This window comes from Bactrocera oleae, chromosome 3 (genome assembly GCF_042242935.1).
Source record: "Bactrocera oleae isolate idBacOlea1 chromosome 3, idBacOlea1, whole genome shotgun sequence".
Classification (NCBI taxonomy): domain Eukaryota; kingdom Metazoa; phylum Arthropoda; class Insecta; order Diptera; family Tephritidae; genus Bactrocera; species Bactrocera oleae.
Genome location: NC_091537.1, coordinates 31,476,295 through 31,482,929, shown reverse-complemented (window position 1 = coordinate 31,482,929; position 6,635 = coordinate 31,476,295). Strand labels below are relative to the sequence as shown.

Here is a 6,635-nt window from a genome sequence, read left to right as displayed (position 1 = left end):
ATTAAACATAAATTTGTATATAGATTCTTATACATATATCCAAATTATATTTCTTTTCTCCTTATACTATATAATTTCTATCACATATTTGTACAATAATGTCTTATATGATAACAAATTATACATATAATTTAAATTTTCCTAATTAGATTATTTACGTATTTTTCTTAAAATTGTCTTAAAAACTATTGTCAAAATTCCTATACCATTCCAATTCGATTATATTTGAAAAAAAAAATGAAGAACTATTGCACTAAGTCTGAAAACTTTAGTTGGAAATAGAGACACAAATACTGTCATGATAGCTGTGTACAGTCTCAAAAGTAATTGCATTAACATGGGAAGGATCCATGTTTGAAAATGCCCTATCAATTTGTGTACCGGCAGGTGTAGTTGAATATTCTGCACCAAGGAGGGACTAAAGTTTTTTCTTGGAGCAGATTTCCTATTGAACTCCCTGTAGACATAAACAAATGTTGAAATCTCCAACAATTGGCACATTTTGATTGCATAACTCAGAAGTAAGGACTTCCTTGTATAGAACCAGAATATTAATACTGAAACATTTAAACAAAACCGCTTCTAAAACTTTGCGGCCTGAATAAATTTTCTTTACAGCCTTTTGTTCTATAGTGCTAGCAATACTATGCTTTGCATATATTATAATGCCCCGTTTATTTCTGTTGTTTGTTTCCGTGCTATCTATCCTCAGCTCGTTAATTGGAGTAAATCCTGGTATATCAAAATTTTCGCACGGATAACTCCAAGCTTCTACAAAACATAAAATATCTGAAGATCAAACAGTCGCTTTTTATATCATTAATGTGAGTATGAAGACTCTGAACATTAAGGAATAAAATTTGATGTCCTGATGTTCGGGAATTCATAAAACTGAAACTTGTTCTCAGAGCTTTATTTGTGTTCAATTCCCTCAGTTCCTTAAATACAGGATCCGATTCAGAAAATTTGTTAGGAGGAATAAAATTTCCTATGATGAATAGACCTTCTGCAGTAGTAGCTCGACTGCAAGTGACATATATTGAAGCTCTAGGCATTCTGGGTCGAGTATGAATTACAACTTTATTATATGTGGCACCCTGACTTTTAAAAATAGTCATTCCCTCAGCCGGAACAACTGGAAACTGACTTCTTTCAACTGAAATTTGTTCATTTCTTTTATATTGAAAAGATTTTAAAACTTTTTCAATTGGTGTGTAAGAACTTTCTAGAGGATGAGGCTTTTTTGATCGTGCTATCAAACCAACAGAAGGTTCCAAAAATTTAATTCACAGAATTGTTTAAAAGGAATATTGGAAATCAATATGCGTAAGTTGTCCAGCTGCCCCATTAACCAAGCCATCACACGTGTTTATATTCACTGTAATTATATATTTGGCGGATGTTTTTAGTGTCAATTCATAGGGCAGTCCCTGCGTTTCAGAAGTTTTGAAAAGTTTAACTGTTTCCAAAATATTATCATTTTCATTTATACCAATTCCTTTAACTGAGTCTTTTGCAGTTGAAAGGATAGCTTCAGTTGGGATTCGACTGAGCTTAAGGGCATCGAAATTATTTGTCTCTTCATTGGACCAAAATAAATGTATGGCAACATCGGGAACTTCTTCGAAATTAACTATTCGAGTTTCAATGAGTGATATGTCCTCATTTGTCATAGTACCAGATGCCATATGGTTTAATGCAATTGCAAAGGCCTGATCCTCCCGCTGTCTCATTATTTCTGTTAATTCAAAGTATTTCAATATAGTTATTCGGGTACTAAATTGCACCAAAACACTCACTCAAATGTATACTCGTATAGAGGATTTTCAAATCCGCTATTTTATTATCGTCTTTGAGACTATAAAATTATTTAAAATTAATTTTAAAAAAACGATATATATTTCCGGGGTGGCGCAGAACAGGATTCGGATGATGCGTATACGACGGCGATCGATCGAAAAAAAGGGGCCGTATCCAGTCGTCGATCCCTTTTGTTGGTTGGGTAGAGTGGTGAGATCGTGGGTGTGTTGGTGGTGTGGTGTGTGTTGGTATCCCTCGGTGAAATGTGTAAAGTTGTATGTATTGGTGTGTGGTGTTTTCAGGAGTGGATGGTATTGTGTGGTGTGTGTCAGTGTTGCTTGTGAAGTGCTGTGTGGGCTTGTGCAGGGTTGTTTGCTAGGAAGGCTTATAGCTCATTTAGCCATCCCGGCCCCCCTAGGCGAATGTTTAGCCTAAGAGTCGTTGCAGCTGTTGCAGCGTTGCTACAACGTTGCTCAGTCCCGTAGAGCGGCGATATTGCGGCCTAGAGTGCCGGCGCATCATCGGTGCTTCGTTTCGGTGGCTCCTTAATCGGGACACAGGAGGGGCTGCTGGTCGTCGGTGCTGTATTGCCCGAGTAGGTAGTGGTTGTCTACTTGGAGGGAGCTGCGCGGAGCAGGCGGCCGACCGATGTCACGTCTCGGGTTGCGATGGAGCAACGTATGATGCAACCTGCCGCATATTTGGCACAGATTGACGGACGTGCACTCCTGAGTGTTATGAGCCGCTGTCAAGCAATTGAGACAATGCCCATGAGCCTGGGCAATTTGCTGGCGTTGCATCGGCTGCATGCCTCTAAAAATGTTGCAGTGTCGGTGAGGGCAGCGGCAAATGATGCACCGGACGCGCTGCGATTCCCTGTTTGCTGTTGGTGCCGGTCGCGCGCTACTTCGAGGAGCGGCTGTAGGAGCGGTTGCAGTTACAGATCGGGGCGCTGGAGTAACCCCAGGTCGCGGCACATTGATAGCTGACCGAATAGCAGGCGTTGGCATAGGTGCATCTGCGTCCATAGTTATCTATGTAGAAAAGATTATTGGGTTTTATAAAGTTTTAAGATATAAGTTGAAATTGGCATTCTACAACTCTTGGTAGCATGAAGGGGTCGTCATATTGATCGACTCGTTAGTTTATATACTTATATACTTATATATACGGATTGTTGTCGAGTTTGCGAGTTATTGTCTTTTCGTTTTTTCGTCGATTTATTGAAAAGGTTATGAATTGCGTTTTCGGGATTATGATCGGTTTATCGTTTATCATTTGCTTTTTCGTTTATATCTGCGGTTGGTAGAAAGCACAGCTTCACGAGCGGTCTGGTTAGCGTTCCGCTTTGGGTACGGAGATCAACTACTCTTATATGACCGTCGGAGCCATAATGTAGCTTTTCTATGCGACCAAGCCGCCATTCGGTAGGGAGTAGACAATCATCATGAATAATGACACAATCTCCAAGCTTTGGCGCTTGTTCAGGAGTCTTCCAACGATATCTTTTATAGAGATCATCTATGTACTTATGAATTTTAATTCTTTCCGAGCGATTTAATAAGGATAGCGACTCCACGCCTGGCTCAGGTATGGCCAGAATGGGTGTTCCTTTGAGAAAGTGCCCTGGAGTTAAGGCTGTGAAATCTGAGGGATCGTGCGAGAGGGTGGTGAGAGGCCGTGAATTGAGAACGGCTTCAATTCGAATTAATAATGTAGTGAATTCTTCATAATTGAATTTGTAAATTCCAGCTACTTTTTTTAAGTGGGATTTGAAGCTCTTTACAGCTGATTCCCATAAACCACCCATATGAGGAGCGCTTGGGGGGATAAACTGCCAATTAATGCCTTGTGGTGCGTACTTTTGTACGATCTCAGGTGAGACTTGTTGAATAAAGTCCACAAACTGTTTTTCGGTGGCTCTTTGAGCGCCGATAAAGGTTTTACCATTGTCGCTCATTATCTTCGATGGAAAACCGCGTCGTCCGACGAAGCGAGCAAATGCCGCAAGGAAAGCCTCCTTTGTCAGATTAGTACAAAGCTCAAGGTGTACTGCTTTTGTCGTAAAACAGACAAAGACAGCCACATAGCCTTTCATCAGAGTGGGAGACCTTAACATGGACGCCTTTATTTGAAAAGGCCCAGCAAAATCGACACCTGTGATAGAGAAAGGCAGAGCAAAGTTGCAGCGTTCCGGGGGAAGTGCTGCCATAATCTGTATTCGCATATTTTGCTTGTGCGTGGTACAGATTTTGCACAAGAAAATGCTCTTCTTTATTTGGGGCTTCAGTCGGGGAATGTAAAATTCTTGGCGGACCATATGTTGCATGCGACGATGTTCGGCATGAAGCATTAATATGTGGATATAATTGATGAGTAATGTGGCAAGTTGAGACTTCTATGGTACAATCATGGGATGGCGTTCGTTATATGTTAGGCTTGAATTGGCAAGCCGACCATTCACACGAAGAAGAGCTTTCGTGTCGAGGAATGGGTTTAGAACTAAGAGTGAACTCCTTTAGTCAATGGGTTTTGATTCTCTTAATAGTGTTATATCGCGGCTGAAGTAGCGCGTTTGAGTTGATGCAATTAGAGCGACCTTTGCCTTTTGCAATTCTAGGTGCGTCAATCTATCGCATTGGGGGTACTCTGAGGGAACTCCCTTAGTTTTAATTTTAAGTCGCTCTATGAACTTTAACATATAGGCGATTACTCTGAGGGCTCGGGAGAACGATGAAAATCGCTCAAGGATGTCAGTATCCTCCACTGCTGTGTGAAAGGAGTCGATTTTTCGACTTTCTGGGGCTATTATATTGCGCATGGGCGATTGTGGCCAAGAATCGGGAGATTCTGTTAACCATCGGGGACCATTCTACCAGAGGGGGCTGGTGGTAAGGTGCAGCGGTTTGCACCCTCTTGTATCTAGATCGGCAGGATTGTCAGCACTGGCTACGTGTCGCCAAGTGGCTGATCCCACTAGGTCAAGTATTTGAGACGTTCGATTAGAAATATACGTCTTCCATGCATGTGGTGGTTTTTCTAACCAGGCTAGTACAATTTCAGAATCGGACCACAGATAGAATTTGTATTTTGCCATATTTAAATGCATTCGCACCATGGATACTAGTTTGGCTTGTAGTAGCGCTCCGCACAGTTCAAGTCGTGGCAGACTTATTGTTTTTAACGGAGCTACTTTTGCTTTTGCTACTAGCAAGTGGCTTGTGGTCGCAAAGTCGCTTTGTGTGCGAATATATATAGTTGCGCAATATGCCTTTTCAGAAGCGTCACAGAAGCCGTGTAGCTCGACTTTGTGCTCTGGGGCATAATTTACCCATCGTGGGATTTGTATCTGTGAGATATCGTTTAGATTGTTTGCAAACTGGGACCACTTTTCTAAACGAAGTGGTTTTATTTGTTCGTCCCAGTCGGTTCCATCTAGCCATAATTCTTGTATTAGAATTTTTGCTTGTATCATAACTGGCGAAAGCCATCCTGCGGGGTCGAAAAGTTTCGCCACAGAGGATAGAATTTGTCGCTTCGTTATGGCGGATAATGCAGATATTGACTCTGTAGTGTATGAAAACTGGTCAGATATCGCATTCCATTGGATCCCCAGAGTTTTTGTTGTACTTTCCTTTTCGAATTTAAGGAAATTAGTATCTAACAAATTTTCATGTGGTATATTTTTTAAAATATTAGGGTGGTTCGCCGTTATCTTTTTCAACGGTTGTTGTTTGTGTTTTTAACACTTTGGTTGCCAGAGGAAATTCTGACTTTGTGTTTTCTGCCAGTTCGTGGAGTGTTCGAATGGCTAAATATGAAGCACAGTTGACGCCAAAGGTAACTGTTAAGTTTATAGTCGCGTAGTGGACTATTGGGAGATTTTCGGAAAATAATTCGCTGAAAATCTTGATCGTCTTTATGTACGACTATTTGCCTATACATTTTTTCGACGTCTCCGTTAAATACGTATTTGAATATACGCCAATTTAAAATGAGCAGCATTAAATAGGATATCATTTAGGGAACTCCCCGAGCTGGTGGATCTTGATGCATTAAAGACAACTCTTACTTTAGCTGTTTTTTTTTGTCTGGCTTTACCACTGCATGATGAGGCAAGTAAAATGAGTAATATTTGCCATTTATGATTTTTTCGCATGGGCTTACTTCCTCCATGTGGTCTAAATGGAGGTATTCTTCTAACACGCCATCGTATTCTGGCTTAAGCTCACCTTTTTTAAGTAAGTTTTTTTCCATACTTAAAAACTGCTGTATTGCAGAGGTGCGAGAGTGACCTAGGGCGAGTGTGTTAGGAAATTGTTGTTTTAGTGGTAGTCGTACGATATACCGACCATTACCTGATCTAGTAGTTGTGGCTTTGTAAAAGTCTTCACAATACTGATCTTCAGGGGTTGTGATTGATATGGGGGGGAGTTCTTCTAACTCCCACAATTTTTCAATTGTGAATTGAGGTATTCGTTAGAGATTTCCTCAACCTGAGTGGTCATGGTGGTAACTGGTTCCGAAACTAGTCCACTTAGGATCCACCCAAAAATAGTATTTTGTGCCAGAAGTGTATTTGAAATTTCCTCAATGCCTTCGAGTATTATCAGTGGTATGAGATCGCTACCTAATAGAAGGTCTATTTGAGCGGGAGTGTTGCAGTTGGGATCTGCTAGCTTTAGGTGTGAAACCTTTTGCCAATGCTTGCTATTTATGTGATAGCTTGGAAGCATATTTGTAAGTTGCGGTAAGACTATAGCTTCTGCTTGTGTGTGCTTATCCGCTTGGGGGGAAATTAGGGTAATGGGGCAGATTTTATTTGAGTTTTGGAC

The 6,635-nt window shown here is 40.8% G+C and overlaps 1 pseudogene; it reads right to left on the bottom strand.

Moving 5' to 3' along the window:
• Window positions 1–235: 235 nt before the first annotated feature.
• LOC138856374 (uncharacterized) lies at window positions 236–3,849 on the bottom strand (annotated as a pseudogene).
• Window positions 3,850–6,635: the final 2,786 nt, after the last annotated feature.